Consider the following 19,518-nt stretch of genomic DNA (forward strand, 5'->3'; position numbering starts at 1 on the left):
TTACAATTGGAATGATTAAAACAATCACACCTCACACACATTAAAATGATTTTATTGCACTTAAATGTATGACGCACACCTTAAGGCATATCGCCGCTGAGGAAATCTTTGTCTTTCTCTTGTACGATGAACAAATTGTTGAATGTTACCTAGACTAAGACCATAACTAGCAAAATCATATCCAACCATAGAGAACTTAAGCCAAAAAACCCTGTGTAGCAGTGTAAATTAAATGCGGATAATGAATGTTATTAAGTCTTTAAAGAAATAAAGAATGCAAAAAAATCAAATGAGAGTGCCTGATTGTTGTTGGAACCGCCCCAAGGGAGTAACTGCCAACATATTTTCAGGGCCTCTGCTTTGTCGTCTTAAATACCCTGTACTTTTCGGGTGAGGGGGTTTATAGAGTAAGTGGCAAAAGGTAAGAAAATTCTTATATTTTGATTATTGCAAAAATTAAATTTATTTTAATGTTTATTTATGCCTTTTACCAATTTTACTATTTCTAATTGAAGAATTCTTTTTTATTTATTATTTCAAATTGTAATTTTAACACAATGTCAATTCTTGACTTTTTGTGACATTCCCAAATACCCATTCTCTAATCTAACTTTGTTTATGGCTTAAAATTCATAGCTATGATACAATGACTTGAAAATGCATTTATTATAGATGACAGGGTATGCCATTTTCCAATCCATTTGACTTGTTTTTGCCGGAATTTTCCCACGCCTCGTCCCCTTGTCATTGTCTTCATTGTTAGCGCTCTTGACCTGGAAGAGAAAACAGAGAACGGGGAAAAGATTCGTGCCGGCAATTGTCCTTGCCGGGCATTCTTTTCGCTGTTATACTTTTTTATTGTTGGTGGCAGTGTCATAATATCTCGCCTTGGCGCTGCGATGGCATTCATGTCGTTGCTTCATTTTATTGTTATTATATTTACTTGTCGGATTTGCTGTGTGTACCCAGGCCACCCTCTCTATAGATTCTGTTCATATTTTCAACATGGGAGATTGGGCTCCTTGACTTGGCGATGCGTGTGCCATGCACTTAAACATTTGATTACGTGTCATATATCAACACATTGTACGATTGAATTTTCGCTACGCATGCGGTGCTTTCTTCATTTTCAGTCGTGATTGGGTGCTATAAAGCGTTGGATTCAGGGCGGCGAACCTCAGCCAAGGCCTGAGTACATGCAGTTAAAAACATTCGTATCGCCAACCATAAATGTGAGCAGCTCATATTGTGTTCTTGCTTATCCAGACTGCTTTCTAAATGGCGGGTTAATGACTTGGGAATACTCCAGAGAAATATATTTTGATAAGTTCCAAGGATCCCGGACTATTTATGGGCTGAAATCAGACAATTAACAGAGCAAAAAAAAAATGAAAAACAAAATTCGCAGCGTATTTTGCTTTATTAAAAATTTTTTTTTCTAACAAATATCATATTTTTATTAGGTTTTAACAAAACAAACTTTCAAAAGAGCTTTATTCTAAAGCACATAAAAACTATGACGAAGTGCTTCCTATCAGTGAATGCAAATATGCAAACATACTTTGATTTGTTAACTTGTCAACTTAAAATTATTAATAATAGTATTAGAAATATTTTAACATTTAGCTTCCTCAACTCTTTTTAACTCTTTACTTTGATAAGAACCATTTAACTTAAGTTGCCGTTAACCTTTCCTAAACTCAACTGAACCGATTAGCTATTATCCAACGATTTCAATGAAAGTAGTGGCAACCTTTTCGTTGGTCACATTATTCGAGTCCTTTAAAGCTTTTCAAAATGTGAAAAGGGCTTTACTAGGGGCTACAAAGCCATTTGGATCTCCATAACTTTTTTGCCCTAGCTTATTTGCTTAATTTCACAGCACAAAGGGCACTGAAAAGGGACGGGGCGAACCGAGAGAGATGGGGAGATATATGGTACACATACAGTGACATTCAGTCGAGGGCCTTTCAGGGCCTGGGCTTTTGCTTTATATATTTATCACAGCCCCTTGCATTGCATTTTGTTTATATGCTTTTAATGCAATTAGCACGCTTTTCACTTTGATTTAAGTCCGGACGGAGACTCAGAATCCGGATCAGAGGGAGCGAGCGAGACGGGGCGACGGGGCTGCTTGACAAAGGCGATAGAGACAGGGCGACTGAGTGCCTGAGTGAGTGACAGAGACAAACAGAAATCAGACAGAGACACATATGACGAGTGCAGTGCATTATCCCCCTCCAGCCTCGTTTTTCACTTGTGTCACCCCATTTATGAGTGAGCCGCTTTCATCTTTTGTCCAGCCCATTTTAGCATTTGTTTTGCAGTCGCATTCTCAATTCGTCAACTCCTTTTTTTGCGCACGCCGCAATCCTCATTATCCTGTTACTCCTTTTTTACCGCCCTTTTCGCTGGCCGAGCTTCTGAAGCGAAGGATTGAAAATATTTATCTTTGATGTTATCATATTTCGTTTAAAATACATTCTGATAAAAAAAATTGAAATGTTTCCCATTTTAATTTGTTTTGGAAAATAAATAAATGTATAAATTACAACTACAAATAAAAAATAACTCGCGTCACTTGTTTGGACGACCAATATGATTAAATTTAATCATATTAAATATCCAAAAAAAAATTTACGAAAATATTAATAAGATTTTAAATGTTAGCAAGATCTTCTAAAGGGTTTATTTTTTGGTTAATTTTATAAAAAAAATATGTGAGTGTATAGTCCATTTACGATTCCAATTCCAGGAACATTTGCAGTCCCTGTCAGCAGTACTCCCATTTTCAGCTTCTGTTTTCCCTTGACTGCAACTGCTTATGCATTTTCATTAGTGTCTCGTCTCTGTCAACGTCATTGCCGTCAGACAGTCGAGTGCTTTGACCCGCTCCCGCGTCACCACCCACCACCCACCACGCACTTTCCCACGCCCCTCATCGCGTTCAGCTCTAATGCATATTGTTTGCGTCCTCGAGCGTACTTTGCTGCCTCGCTTGTTGTTGGCCCGCTTCGCTTTGTTTTTGCCTCTGTTGCCGCTGATGGGCGCAATTTTAATTACGATTTGCTCACTTACATTTCATTCAGCTGCTAATACATGGCCCGCAGCTTCTCCGATTGATTGACTGAGTGAGGGAGCGACTGACTCGCTGACTGACTGCCTGCTGATTACACTTCAATCAGCCGAGGCGCGTGAATATCAGTCAGGGCAGGCGGGTGTAAAGGGTTAAGACGGCAGCGGGTTAAGTCAAGCAATGCCGCTAGCGAAACTCATTTAAAACTAATCAACAAGAAGCGAGAAAATTAAGAAAGAACCAAGTCGATGGGAATTGAATTTAGCCGATGAGTGAAATAATTACTAAATATTTTAATTTTGTTTTGATTAAGTTTGAGATCTGTACCTAGGCTGAGAAATAAATTACAACTTTCTGAGCCTATAAAAATAATTTCCATCGCTATTGGATATTTACCAAAATAACTTAAGAGCACATTATTAGTAACAGTAATTACAAGAGTATTTTGTTTAAAAACAGTAGCTATTTAATAGCTATAAATGATCGTAGCTAAAAAGCGCATAACAATTACATATTGCATACCAAATGGGTCGTTAATTAATCGGTAAATAGAGATATAGGTATACAAATGTATTCAAACCGCTCTAAAATCCTTTAGAGCTCACCTTACCTGTAATTTAAAATCTAATCCAACCTTTCGACAGCCCTCGACTGCTTCTATACAATTTCTAGCCCAAGTTAAGCGCCTAACAACTTGTCCAAGAGCCCACAAGATCCCTGAGCAATCAGTGGGCGCCCAGCTGCCCTCAGCTGCCTTATCCTTTATCGCCTACAATTCCAACTCCTCTGTTGTCTGGCCTTTCGGCCATTCATAGATAATTCCAATTGAATGCAATCGCAGGCAGGAGGCAGGACTTGCAACAATTACATGGAATGCCTTCAAGTCGGGGCCAGCTTGTAGTTCCAGTTAGCCACTTGAAAGCTGGCTTTTTGTTAATTTTTTAATACCTCTGTCTCCGCCTTGGCTCCGAGTGGATTGCCCCGTACATTGTGCAGAGCAATTTCCATTAATTTTGTGTGCATCTCCACTGGAACGTGAATGTACAAAGGATCTTGCCTTCAGGTGGAACACCCATCAGGATGCGGGGTGCAGTCCCGGAGAAATGTTTGCCATTGATAAAATTTACTAAGCTGCCCCAAGTAGCAGGATATCCCTTCTAAGTGAAGCTAAGACAAAGAGAACATCAAATGGGTGGCTGTGGGGGTGTCGACCCTCGGCAGCATCGGGTGTTGATTGTGCTAAATAACTGCACAACAATGGCCTAAGTACGTTGATAGAAAAGTAATGAAAAGCCAGCGGCAATCGAAAGGGGAAGCAGACAGTGAAATACCAATGGGAGGAGGGGCGCCAGTTGATTGGTTGCCCAACAAAGGCTAATTCGCTGGCTGGTCCCGGCACTAGCAATAATTGGTAAAAGTCAGGGCTTCAGCAGGCCACCAGCAACAACACAAGCAGCGAAATCAAAACGGCGAGAGATGTTCACCATTACGACCTTGTTATACTCTTACGCCTGCTGGAAATAATTTTACAGAACTATGATAAAAAGGTAAGAAATACCTTTTAAATTTTTAACAAATACGTTAAACAATTTGTTAATTTTTATTATTTGTTTATTTATTAACTTATTTTTAACAAACATTTTAAAAGACAAATAATAAAGTAATGTTACAAGCTGCCTACTGGCTAAGCCATATAATAAGCTTAAATAAGAGCAAAGGAATAGTCCTTCCACTATTCGAATCTACAAAATCTATCCTAATCTTTTATAAAACCGATCAAAGAACCAACTATTTTGCACATTCAAAAGAACTTAACAACTAGGGCATCAGAAGAACGACAGGAGGAATGGCCGCAGAACAACATGAAGAAAATCGAAAAACAAAAGACGAAAATTGTGTAAAGTGGTTTTATAGGGCAACAAAATAGAAAAATAGGATTTACCACACACACACACACACAGCTCACAGCACTCAGCAATGGCAGATGGAAACAGGAGAGCTGGACTTGGACTGGGACTGGGACTGGACCGCCTTAAGGTTAAAGTAAAGATTGCAGCAGCGGCTCAAATGGATTTACGTGTTGCGAATTTTAATTAAACGATAAAAAAGCGAGGAAAAAAAGAATAACGGACAGCAGACGTAGACACATCTCTCAGGCCAGGGAAATAGATGACCAGGCCAGCAAGGGTGGCAGTATGGAGCAGACCAGAGGAGAGCGCACTGCGTGTGCTTAGTAAAAATTTATGGGCCTAGTCTGGCAGATGGAAAAGCTGAGAGGGAGCCAAGTAGCGGCACCATTTGGCCATTGTGACCGTTCCTATTTTTCACACCCTTCCGGAGGGTATATGCTTTTTTATATTTTTTATTATCTCATTACAAAATGAATAAAATATTATAAAATTTTCTAACTAGAACCAATCTTAAGCTATTGGAGATGCTAACGAGTTCACCAGAGCTTAGAGATAATTTCTAAGGGTGTCAAAATTCAACAACTTTTATAAAATATGGTAAAACCACCATTTATAATTTAATTATGGTTATACTCTACTTATTATATACATATCAACTAAGTATAAATTGTTTTTATTTGATACTCTTAAAATTGTATGCATGAGGTATATCTCTTACCATTATATTCTGCAATATGTTTCCTAGTTTAGTTTCCCAACATTTCTCTGTCGTTTTCTTTCCTATTCATTGCGGTTCGTTGGTGTAAAATTAAATTTACGAGCTTGTACTTTCAATATGCCCGTCCGCTTCCCATTTCCTACCTTCTATTCTTTATTTTCGTCCTGACGCCCCCATTAAATGTGATTAACATTAAATCATATGGACGAGGGGGCATGGTCATATCTCTGACAAACACCTGACCACACGCCAACGGGAAAGCGCCACGCGAACATCCCCAATCTCTTCGGGACCGCAGCCATCTCGGAAAGCGTTCATCCCACCCCACCGCTGGACAATTACACTTGGCCGCCGTCATTCATTTTCACGCACGTACGATTTTTCGCACACAATTTTCACCTTTGCGGAAAACCCAAAATGAAAAACAATAAATGCAAGCGCCGGGAAGAGGGAGAAAAGCCGAGGCCAAAGGCAGAAGCGTTTAGGGCTACGCACTTTGTTTGCTAATTTTCGAGATCGAGAGGCTTATCAACGAGCCAAATGCCATTAGCTTAGGGCTTCCCATTCCCCATTAAATCGAGTTGGCCCTGCCACTTCTTTGCGGATGGAAACTTTCCAGCAATTTGTTTGATTTGCCGCTTATTGGACTTTGCGTTTTGCATAAGCAATAAACATAAATTATCAATATAGAGGAGGCTGTTCAGGTTTCAAGGAGGTGGGTGGGGCCATAAGGAAACCGACCGCACAGGGCAGCTTGAGGAATGCTGACATTTATTTATGCCTATTAGTCATTAAACCGACGATGAAAATATAGAAAGGGAAGCCTCCGAAAGAACGGAAAATGAGAAAGAATTTGCGACTTGTGGTTTATTTAAAATAACAAAGTACGCAAGCATATAATTACAATTGATCACTTAATGTTACCTATTTTCCATATACTATAGGACTTTTATAAAATTTAATTTAAATTCCTAAATACCGAGCGCAATAAGATTGAATAGAAATTGAGCCAGCTTAAGTTCCATAAGTCGAGAAACCACAAAAGGCATCCGCATAAATTTCTCGCGAAAAACCATTAAAAAATGACACCATAAAACTCTGCACACATTTTAAACGAATTAATATGCGAAAATCCGATACGCTTAGAGCCAAAATCAAAAGGCTTAGAGACAACGACCAAAGTGAGTGATGAAAAAAAAAAAAAAATTAAAAACAACGGACAAAATCCGGCGAAAAAAGTGAAACAAAATCCAAACAAAAGCAAAAGTTGCATCGATATAGGGGAAAATTTGTGGCCCCTTCTTTGTCTGTCTCTTGTGTGCGTGATATGTGAACTCTTGTGATATACATGAGCAGTTTCTAAACTGCTTAAAATATTTTGGTTGAAGCTTAACAAAAACAAAATCGACGAAAACCCAAAAGTTATCCTTGCCCACGGTCCCACTCCTGAATATCCTCTAGTCCCCTCGAGCTCATCAAACGCTTTTCAAGCGTCTAAACGAAAGGTATCGGTTTCATATGTGCTGTACTGCACTCAGAGAAATGTAATATTACATTTTGTTTTGTTTTAAATACTTTCTGGAATTTATATGTTTTGAACTAAAATGTGTAAGAAATGTATATTTAACAAAGTAAACTAAATGCTGTGTGATAATTATCTGTCATTAATTGTTTTTATTATGTTGCAGTCTTTATACTGTCTTAAATATTTTATATATTAAAAAAATGTTGCGTTACTTATTTTTTTGTGCACAAGCACACCAGTGGAAAGTGAGTTGCATCTGTATGGCGATGTATCTTTCACTTTTCCTGCATGTGGCAATGAACCGTGAAACCGTAAAATGTTATGTTCTGAAAATCTAAAAATTTTTAGCGCGCTCCAAAGCTTTTACCCTGCCACGCCCCCTCTTTTGGCTACCTGTTTGGCTGCTATTTCCACCTGCCAATAATGTTGTGTGTGCTGCGCTTCGCTTGGCATCTGCAGCTGAATTTTTCCGAGCTTCGGTTCGGAGCTCCGCAACATCTCCACTTTGTGGTGTCTGCCCCATTGGGTTTGCGTCCTCAATGTTGCATCTCCTTGTGCTACCTCACTTATCTTTTAAGGAGCGAAGATTATGTCGATGCTGAATATTAAGCATTTAAAATTTAATAGTTTTAAGCCATATTAATTTGTTTTATTTTTTGTTGATTATTTTGTTTTCTTTTGTTTTAATATTTTTAATTCTATTCAGGTTGTGCTAGCTATCCACCCTCCTGTCCTGAGGCTCAGACACCGAAAAGCACTTGGTTCATGGGCAAAAGAGTGGGCCAAGATGGTTAGCGTTCAGCCTGCAAGGGAGTGTAATTTTGGAAGACTTGTTAAATAAATTTAATACGGCTGCGGCTATCGATGGACATGACCACTTAGGACTTGTGCATTTTTAATAAACACGCTGGCTGAAAGGAATCGCCCAGGCACGTGCCAGGCACCCCCCTCTAACCACACAAGGTGCATTCGCTTTGGTTAAGTTCCCCTTGGGTTCCCTTTTTAGCCAAGTTAGCCAGCGATTTGCTTTCAAACTTTCAAAGAGCAACAGCCCCAGCACACTTAATTTACGAATAAACGCGCATAATTTTATATCTACACAGGACTTGCCAAGAACCCGGCGAATCCCTCCTCCCAATTTTGCAGTCCTGTCCAAAGTTGTTGGCATATGAAAAGGTTGCCAACGTGGCGTGTTATAATAATTTCTCAAGCCACGCATGTGTGCGAGTGTGTGCGTTAGGTAGTTGAAAAGTTTGTTAACCAATGTCTGCTTGCGGGCGAGGCGCAAAATTTTCCTCAAGGTGTGCCTGGCACGCAGCTAAGCTCTCGCATTTGCAATTACACTGAGCGAAAAGTTAGCGGTAAGGTGCCAAAAAACAAATGATAAGCCTTAAAGTCAGTTTTTGGACAGCTTATAAACAATCAATTTAATTTTAAGTCTTTTTCAGCGCGTAATTTTATAGATAGAAACCAAAGTGTAAAAGTAAATAAGCTTAAAATTAAAAGAGTATACGTATTCCTTTTCCATTTTTTTTCCATTCGTAAAAATTATATACTTAAATTAGTATTTCTTGAATGCTGATCTAAATTATTCTGTGGTTTTAATTGGGATAAAAGGTTTTTGAAATAACTGAAAATGTTTGCACAAATCAAATCTCAAGAAAATTGTTATAGCCAAATATAAAAAAACACTATATATTTATTACACTAGTTAGCAGTTTATTTTAGTTTACTATGTTGTTTTTTTTTTTTTTTTGTGTTACTAAATGTTTAAATGTGATTTTAACATTTGGCTTTCAATACATGCTTAACATTTTGTGGAGTGTTCACACACACATTCGACTGCTGTCTGACTGCTGGTCTTTTGTGCAAGTTTTGTGCCATTCGCCTTTGCTCGAGCCTCTACTTCGCCCCCGCCGATCTGCCACGCCTACTTTGCCCCACTGCCTTTTGGTGTATGCTAAAAACTTAAACCAAACTTACACACACACACAGATGAGTGCACTTGCACGCATGTGGAACCCTTTTTCGCCTCCATTGGCATGTGCAGAAAAACTTTTTTCGGGCGAAAGTTTTCGCCGCGCTCAGAAATTGGTTATTGTTGCTGTTGCTGTTGTCTTTGATGATGATGAAAGCGGCAAGGAGGAAGGAGAAAGCGGGCGGTGGGTGGCGGGCGCGTTGAACCGCAACTGAGCAAAACGCGAGCAGCGCAAACAATGCGCAATGAGGGCAACAACAATAACTAGAAGAATAACAACAAATCAGGTAACAACACGGGAGCAGAGTGAAAATAATAAAACGCTGGCAAACCGAAAGGAATTTCAACAATTCAAAACAACACGAGAAAACAAAAGAAAGCTCCTCGGCATAATAGGTGAATTCGAGTAAAGATATTCAGAGTTATTCAAAATAAAAGAATTTCTTTGACAAACATTTATTTAAGGATTAACTAATTTTTTTGGACTCAAATGCACTCTAGAAAACTTCATTTTGTGGGACATTATGAATACAGATAATTTTTATTTCAATTAAAAATAAACTTTGGACGGTCTTTTTTGTTTCTTTTTCAATCACATTAATTAGCACTGCGAATATAAACCACAAGCCGCAAATATTTTTAAATTAATAAAAATGGCATACTAAAAACTAAATTCAGTTCTTCATATTAAACATTTGTATAATTCCCTCCTTTTACTTCCCCTGCCACTTGACGCACTTCACTTTGTAAAACTTTACTAAAATCCCAAAACTTTCTTCACTGTGATACACACACACGAAAAATTTGATTTTTGACTGATAGACTTGTTGAAAATGACGACAGTTATGCCGTTCGTTCCCTTACCCTGTTTTTCAATTCAATTTTCTTGCAACTCAACTTTACTTTGCTTATGTAAGCTAGCCCCCATTGATATAATTTCATAACCGATCCATCACTCAATTTAAAACATTATGCAAAGCAACATTAACCGACTGACAGGCACAGGCAGACTTAAAAGAAGGATATGTGAGGAAGGGCTTTTCCCTGATGCAAAACAGGCGGGAATTAGTCGTTTGTTTATCCCTTTTGGACCAATCCCACTGATGTCAGTGTTGACGGGCCAGATTAAGAAGCTGTGTAAAGAGGGAAATGACAAGAAATACATATGTGCTTATCAGAGGTATTTTATGTTTAATACCCTAGGGTCATATTAAGTATAATTTTAAATAGGTATAAGAACTCACACGTTTTCCAAACATGTTTTCCTCCTTAAAAATGATAACATTTTAAATAGTACTTCAATTTAAGAAACTCTATGAGCATTTGACCTCTATTAAGTTCAGAACTTAAAGAAATATTTAATAAATAAATATTCTTAAGATCCTTTCAAATCAATTGTTGTGTTACTTGATCGTTTCAATTCAATTGCAAATACCCAATGTCCTACACGGAATCTTGTTATAAAAAGCGAGAAGATTTAAAAGAAAGACACATGGACAGATGTCAAGCACAGCAAGGAAACCCAGGTGCTCTGGAAAACTGTGGGAAAGCACTGTAGTGCGGCAGGTCAAACCTTTTGTGGCACTCTGGCAGGAGGTAGTTTCAACGTCAATTAGATGATGTTTACTGCATTTGCCACAAATTGACAAACTCGTCGATGGCACAAAGGGATTTTATTCCTTGCTCTCTCGGCCAGGAACCACACAAAAGGCGGCAAAAATATATAAAAATATGTTATCCAAAGACAGCCGAGTCCAGGAAAAACAAGGAGAAACCGAAATGAAAATTCAAAGCCAAAGAAGAAAATATGCCATAGCAGGGACAGAAGTTGTTGCTGCTTCTGGTTTGCGGCTATGTTCAATTCTGTTGACGGTATCAAAAGTTGCCGCACAAATAACAAAAATAAAACGAAGCATCCAGGAAATATATATATAAAAGGTATACATAAAAAAAATAAAAAAAAAGTAAGAAAGAAAAGGATACAAGTAATTTGCCAAGGGCAATGTGGGCACAGCGGAAGTTAACATTGAAAAGGATTACGACTCGTCTTTTGTGACCAACTCTCGCTTTTAGCCAGCTCCCCTTCCTCCATTTCTTCGCTTCTGCCTCGACTTTCTCCTTTCTCCGTGCCTGTCTGTGTGTGAGAGTCTGTGTTGACAACAACCAGTTAGCGTCGCCAGCTATTGGGCCATTTGTATCTACCCCTTGGGTCCTTGGCTCCTTAGGCAGCCACTGTCTTCGCCTCTTCAGGCCAAGGTAAAAAGTCAAAGATTTTGTGCAATTGGGACTTCGTTATTATAAGCATTGTTAGCTTCTATATTCACTACACTTAAATGAATTGGAAAAGTAATAAAGCTTAGAGAGTTCGGTGATTTTAATTTAAAATCAATTTGTAAAAGTTTATGGGTTTAAATTGAGTTAATTTATTTAAATTTTTGGTGTTTACTTTTTAACACTATTATTAAACAAGCTACTATTAAACAAATTCGTTAGTTTACATTTAAATTTTTTTCTTAATGCTAAGCGTTTTATTTATTTCACCAAGTTTATTTCATATTTATATCATATCACTTTGCCAGTCCTTTTGATGATATATTTGTTGTGCGTTTTAACTTAATGTCAAAACACATTTATTGCTTTTCGGTTTACCCTTTATTTATTTTTGATTACTTTTCTTTCGACTTTTTATTTTTGTGAGTGTATAAGCCAACGCATTTCTATCCTTTTGTTTTACGTTTATATTACCTCCCTGTTTGTTTTCAGTCTCATACTTGGCAAATTGAAATTTGCATTTTGATTAGCCCGCGCTGAATGACAGTCCAAGGTGCCCGATCCCCACTACCCATTCCATTAATTTCCACTTGCCGGGCGAAAGTGAGAGGATAGCGAGGGCTCAGGCATATGTGTCCATAATGACTTCGTAATCCCCTTTTCATGCCCAAAGCCCTTTTCCAGTGGCTTCGGCAAATTATGACATTTACTTACTAATTTCCTTCCTAAATGCATTCTCTGTGCGAGATGTCCTTTGGCCCGAGTCCTTCGTCCCGCCGTTCGAGGAGCTGAGCGCCGGCTCTGCAGCCATGATATCTCCACAACCGGCATAAGTTGTTAACTTAAGCTCCTACAGCAGCTTTTAGTGTCGGGCTGTGTGAGTTCCTGCCATCCTCTGCATTTCGCTCCGGCTTTCTCCGCATTTCCCTCGACAATCCATGTGCTTCCCTTAAGCATTTCGAGTGTCCGGAAGGAAATGTGAAATTTTAAGTGAACTAGGATTTGCCTCCATAGACTCTGGTTACTGACTTTTCTGACATCTGACTCTGTTTCGGCTTGTTGGGTCTAGGCCAAGCATATGCATATGTTGGCCGTATTTTTACCACCTGACCAAAACCAATTTTTTCGTCCACCCTTCACCGGTATAAAATATCCCAGAGCTAAAAGTTGACCAGACCGCAGAATGCAGCCAGAGGTTAATTAAAAGTTCTAAAAGAATCTAAAAGGGGATTCTTTTGAACAGAACTAAATACATTTCAAGATATTAAAATTATTTCCTAATGATTATCTTCAACATTGCATATTACAATAAATACTAATTACTATTTTTTCATTTTCCTATTGAGAAATTTTTAATATTCTTAAACATTTTCTCAACATCTCCTTATTTTTTTTTAGATTCAAGACCCTTTAAGTTCTAAACACAATTAGTTAATAATTGGAAGATTTTTTCCGCCGTTTTCCTTAAATTTATAAATTTATTTGGGCTTTATTTGCTGCGGTTTCTCATTCGGGTGCTCATTAATTTGGCAATTTATATGCAAAATGCACACGCAGAGGCTAAAAACCACGCCCAGTCCCTTCATCCGCCCACTGTCCGTTGGCTGTCATTGTCTGGTGTAATTAGATGGCTGTTAATGAATTTCATTTGTTTGTCCGCCTGTCGACCGAACTCTGTATTTTTTCCTGTCTTTTCCATTTTTGGCTTGTTTGCTTGCTGTTTTGTCCACTTTTGCTTTCAATACGAATGCGTAATTTCAAAATGTATATACACTTTCTGCGGCTATAATTAAAATTAAATTAAACAAATTTTTAGCATAAGGCAAAAACAAATTTTCTGAAATAAAAAGTTTACTTCTTCAAAGCCTATAAACATTGTTGTTAATATATTTAAAAGTACATACAAGTTAAAAATGAATGCAACTAGGCCTTTTCATTAGAGTATTCATATATTTTATTAAAATCTCCCGATTTTTCTTTTAACTGGTTTTTATTTATTTAGGCCAGCAAATGTATTTCTTTTGTTTGGCAGTTTTTCATTGCCAGCTTGTTGATAGTTATTTAATTTTTAATTACTTATGACGGTCGTGTGGGAATGGATACATTTAAGTTTGAGTTGGGATCGGTTCTTTGGGACAGAGTGTTTGTGCATTGAAATGTGAAATTAAATTTGCTGTCGCGGACTTTTGCGCGGGGACCATGTCTTTGGCAATTAATTGTTTAATTTCGTTATTTAAAATTAATGATATGTTTTTCATATGTCATTGCACATTTGTGCATTTATATAATACAAATACATGTCCGGTATATATCCATTTTTTATGCGCTCTTTTATCGGTATTTAAAACGGCAAATAATGTTGAAACATTCATTTCAATTATGCAGATAAGCGCAAATGTAATGAAAGTCGAACAAGAGGATTAATGCGGACAAAGCGCCATGCGGCTTAAAGTCAACTTAATGAATGTCACTTCCAATCTGACTGAATGTCCATATGCACATCAAGGATTAAGGTTAGGATATGGGATCGATAAATTCAAAGAGAAAATAGGTTTTGGTTCTGAAATACATAAAGCTTTTTTTTCCAAATCAAATAAATTTAGTTTCGTCGCTCCATACAATTTTTCTCTTAACTTTTTCCCAGGCTCATCGTGGTTAGTCTTTTTTTAACTTTACCAAAATTTGACAACAAGTGTTTGATTTTCAGGACCCCTGAAGGGCTAAACGAACATCTAATTCTAATTTAAAGAAACAAACAAATAAAAATATCATATATAAAATTATAATCATGGGTGTTTATTATTTAACTAAATGAGGAGCAGGTGTTAGAAATGTAAAACATATTTAAAGCAATTTACTTTTATTTTGTTTTTTCTCCTGCAGGATCCAAATAAACTGACCTCATTAACCAATAGCACGAAGTTCTGTAGTTAATTTTCGTTTTTCCAGGTCCTTTCACTAATTTGAATGGATAATTAAAATGATTTTTTTTTAACTTTCAAATAGATTTTAATGCCGTTAATGCGGAAAAGTACTTGCCTAACCAGTGGCATGAAAGCTCTCAATGCGAGATTAACTAAATCTGATTACAATTGGCATAATAGGACACACGGAAGGTAAGCAAAAATAAATAAATTAATTAATTTAGACCAAGAGTCGATGATGGCATAAAATTGTTCAACGATAAAGTTCATTAAAAATGCTGGAATTAAAACGAAAATAATGCATTCAATTTTGATGGTCAAAGCTATTATTTTATTCCTGCATTACTTTTTTTTAACAATAGAGCTTCCGATCTAAAAGACAAAATTTTAAAATAATTTTTATTTTTTAAAATTTGCCAGCTTGCGTTGAACCAAAATAGCCAACAACAACTCAACCTTTAATCCTCCTCTTGCTTTATATTTCCCAAAGGGACAAATGTGCAATTTATATGACAATCTTGCATTACAAATATTTCGTTTCCATTTGCTGCTGATGACTTCTCCCGGTTGAGTTTAAGCCTTACGACCTGACACTTGCTGATCTTTTTATTGCCTTTGCCACATCAGATTAAAAAAACCTTCACACAGGCCACTAACAATTGTGGCTTCACTTAATGCAAAATGTTTCTGTTATTGTTATACATTTATTAAACATCATTTGAGCGCGTAAATTCCAGAGTCATTTGCAGACGAGAGGGATAATGAGGAGAAGACAGGGACAGAGACAGTCTCTGTCTCCCCATTGCAATTAACATTCATTGTCATGTGCGACTGTTTGTGTCTGCATTTTTCAGCATCGATTGAAGCTGAGCCATTTTCAGTGATAATTATGGCCACAAAAGGGTTTGAGGTCGATTGAGGTGCGGGGTTCTTGATGAAGAACCATATTTAAGTGCATTTAAGTAGCATTTAAGCTGGCAACAGTTTGAACTCTTAATAAGGGAGTAATTACAGCTCGCCGAGTATCATCAATATAAGTTTTTACGGACTGTTGATTTCAAAGAGAAGGCTTTAAAATAAATGTATATAGTATTTAGAAAAATATAAATAAATTAAATATAATGTATAAACCTCTACAAATGACGAAATGTACTCAAGCATTTAAAAAAAAAATTAAGTTTAACATTGTAAAAAGCTTTTTATGCACGTAGAGTTTTTAAAGTTTAAAAACCTTCTCCCAACTATTTGTCGGAAGAGAGCAGGCAAACCTTTTCGAACTCCCTGTGATTCCAACACTCCAACGCACTTTTCCCAACTCTGAGGTGACATCCGCTGGCTGGGCTTTGATGATGGCTAAAGTGCACACGTAAACACTTAACCTGGCCCTGATTAGGGGTGTGGAGGGACAGAAACATGGCAGGCACCCTGCTGGCTGATGGTTTGACTTAATTTCTCAACTGTCAGCTGGGCGGGCGGTGCGATGCGATGCGATGCGATGCGACGACTAATTTAAGAGTGAAAATCATTTTCGGTGCTTTTGCTTTCATGGCTAGTTGCCAATCAGGTCACGAACTGTCGCTGTCGCTCCAGTCCAGTTTCAGTTTTCGGGGCCCTGATTTTTCATGTTCTCATGCGGGCCGAAAGGGTCACAGCGAACATGTTCATAATGTGCGCTAATGTGCATAATGTATGCTAGCCAAAAACCAGACACGCATACCTGCACACCAACAGCACAAGTCCCACACACACACACACACACACACACACACACACACACACACACACACACACACAGACATACTGGCACACTCGCATTCAAGTGACACGTGCAACAATAACAACAACAGGAACAAGGTGAAACAGGCAATTTAACATGCCATCAACGCTGATGGTGCCGACAATGATGTTGATGATGGGATGGCCTCACCGGCAATAACAACAGCCAGCTGCAATAACAACACGGCTAAACAGCAAACACGAAGTAACTACAACAATCGGTGACAACACGGCAATACTCTGTTGCACCCTTGCACCTTTTTCTCGTAAAAAAATTCACGGTGACAAGGCAAAGTTTGCTAATAAATGAAAGTAATGAAAAGAGCCAATTAAAAATTGTTTTCACCAAAATAAGGTTTATTTTGTAAACTAGGAATATAACTATTTTTAAAATTGAAAAGCGTGTCTAAAATAATGTATATTAATTAGTTTATGGAAAAATTAGCTGTACAACTTTTTTAGTCGATGGTCAATTTTGTTTAAAGTTTTTACATTACTGAACACGTTTTTCCAAACAATTTTTACAAAGATTTTAGTCAAATAAACTTGAAATGTTACCGAAATAGCAATTTTGCTTAATTTCAAAACTCTTAGAACTCTAGGTACACAAATCAAGGTAGAAACTAATTTTATTCACCATAAACTTCACATGAAAAGTAAAGGAAGGCACTTTTTGGTTTTACGAGGTTGAAAAGAAAGCAGCCTCTTTTTGCACTTTGCACTTTCCACTTTGCACACGGCGGCGGAAGCAAGAAAATTAAGGCCATTCAGTGCGAGCTCTGCAGCTCGTCACGTTTTCTTTCGAGGATCACGTAGTGACCCACACGCTTGCCCGAAAAGGGAATACTTGATGCAAAACTTTGGCCTTTGCCGGGCTGAGCTTATCGCTGCTGCTGCTGCTCCTCAAGCTGCATTCAATATTTATTACGCATACGACCGAGTGACACGCTCGGCTTAGAAGAAGCCAAGACCCAGGATCCGACCCACCTCTAAGTGGCTTAATTAGTGCGACAAAGTGTTTGCCAATTGAGCGGCTCCTGGGTCTCTGCTCCCTTTCTGAATCCCTCTTTTGGGTGGGTCAAATTTGCGGCCCTAAATCAGCTTACACGTAGTAGACTACTCTACTTCACGGATTTTCCCTTTCATTGCTCCAGCAAATGGTTTCAGCCTTGAAAAGCCACCGTTGGTTGCTAGGATACTAATACTAAGCAGATTCTCTACAATAAGTTGATTTTGATTTAGTGCAAGACATAATTTCTTTGAAATTACTTGGTTGTAGAGATGTTTAGTTATAAAAAATTAATCAGGCAACATAAAATTGTAAACAATTACTTACATATTTCCAACAACGAACAAATGCCCTTTATATTTATATTTATATTTATTTAATTATATTTAATTTGTATGAAATTCCATTGTGCCGTAATATACATAACTTTTTTTTTAAAACTCTCATGCATAATTTAATTTAAATGCTCTCCAATAAAAAAATATTTACTTTATAATGTAAATGTATGATAAATGTGTTTTTCGATTATTAAGCCCTTTAAAGCAACTGAATTTGGTTTAAACTTCAAACTTTAAAAAGAAAAGCTGGCATTTCACTCACTTTGAGTGCCTTGTTCCCACTCTCCTTGATCTGGCCTCGAATGGAATGTATAAAATGTAACGTTTGAGGCGGCAGACACGCCCTCTTCCCAACACACTCACACACGCACACATCCGCGGAAACACAAACATCAAACCGAGCTGTTGATGGCTTTCAGTCAGCAGAGGGAATTCGAGGATTCGCATTGGCCGGGCACACATAACTCAACCGAGCGACTGGCAATGAAGGCAATGCATCCGGAGCCTCGTGGGCTGCCAACAATTAACAGCATAAATTTAAATATGCAATTAACGCAACAGCTTGAAGCTGCAAAAAAAGAACAATAAAATAAACGGAAAATGAGCAGAGTCAAGTGCTGTTGTGCAAAGAAGCAATTTCAGTACAGTGCTCTTTGGTTTAATTGAATTACAGGTATTTCCTGTAAATAAACTTTATTGACTAGTCCATAAAAAATGGGATTCTTTAAAAGTGAGTATAGTAAAATTTAAAATTTTTTTTAAATAAATACAAACACAGAATTCAAACTTTTACTTACCTTCAATACTACATCCCATTTATTATACCCTTGCATAGGGTACTATAAAATTGGTCAGAATTCCTTATGCATCCATACCATTTTGAAGCTCAGTTAAAAAGCTAGAGATTTAAATTGATAAAATGGTAGTTACCGAACAATTTTGCATTTTATGGTTTTATCTCATATAATTTTACTTCATTTCGGATTTACTTCCTGACTGCAAGGGTGTTACAATTTCAAATCTTCAAAACTTCAAAAGATTTAAAGATAACCACCGTCATATATTTAATACTTTATATGTAGGAAGGTAGACGCCACTGTAATTGTAATAAGGGATCGTCAGCCAGAGAATCAAAGTAAAAAACTAAGTGGGAAGGTAGAATTCGAGAGGTCAAAGAATTGTTACGAGAAAGTAAACTGCAACCAGAAAGCAGGCGACAATAAAAGCCAAAGGTCATTTTAACACATGCACACACGCACGCAGAGCAGTGAAATGCATTTGATTATATGTGTTTTTTTGTTGTCTCTTTCATTGTTTTTTTTTTTTGTTTCGAACACGCAAAAAACAATTCGGAAAACACAATTTTCCGCTTTATTTGTGAAATCCTGGCCGAGCCACAATAACAGGCAAATATACAAGGGCAATGTCTGTACGCTATATGATACTGCCACTGGCCCCCCTTTTCGCTGTCCCCCCTTTCGGGATTTCCATGACCTATCCCTTTGCACCAAGCAATCGTTGCCATAGCCACATGTCAATATTTTTACGCTTCGGCCTCGGTTACACGGACCCGTAGGGGATTCGTCCTGCAAAATTTATTTCAGTGCAGCGCCAGACACTTTACTGATGTGTAAATTGCTCTCTCTCCCGTTTAATGAAATTAAAACAAATTTTCAGTGAAATTTAATATGCCGAAGCAGCGGACTGCGCACAGTAGGCATAATAATAATAAGCACAATAATGACATTAAAATTATTGCACCTGGCCACTGCAGTTGACAGCAACACCAAAAGCATCGGAAAATTACGCTGCTCAATTACCGGAGTCAAAGTGCAAAAATCAGAAAAAATGCCAATGAATTTATGCTGTTATTATAATCAATAATACAAAAATGGAGGTAAATGTGGAGCTCTTATTTTAGGTTCAATTGCCTTAAATACTACTTTGTATTTTATTTAGAATTACTCCCAAGGACATTAAAAAAAAAGCGAAG

The 19,518-nt window shown here is 37.5% G+C and overlaps 1 long non-coding RNA gene across 1 annotated transcript; it reads left to right on the forward strand.

The window, feature by feature from the left end:
• The first annotated feature begins 5,272 nt into the window (after window positions 1-5,272).
• Window positions 5,273-14,710, forward strand: LOC128261988 (uncharacterized). Its single transcript, XR_008268303.1, has 2 exons — window positions 5,273-5,417; window positions 14,362-14,710. It is a non-coding gene; the product is annotated as an uncharacterized LOC128261988 (long non-coding RNA).
• Window positions 14,711-19,518: the final 4,808 nt, after the last annotated feature.

This window comes from Drosophila gunungcola, unplaced genomic scaffold (assembly GCF_025200985.1).
Source record: "Drosophila gunungcola strain Sukarami unplaced genomic scaffold, Dgunungcola_SK_2 000001F, whole genome shotgun sequence".
In the NCBI taxonomy this organism is placed as follows: domain Eukaryota; kingdom Metazoa; phylum Arthropoda; class Insecta; order Diptera; family Drosophilidae; genus Drosophila; species Drosophila gunungcola.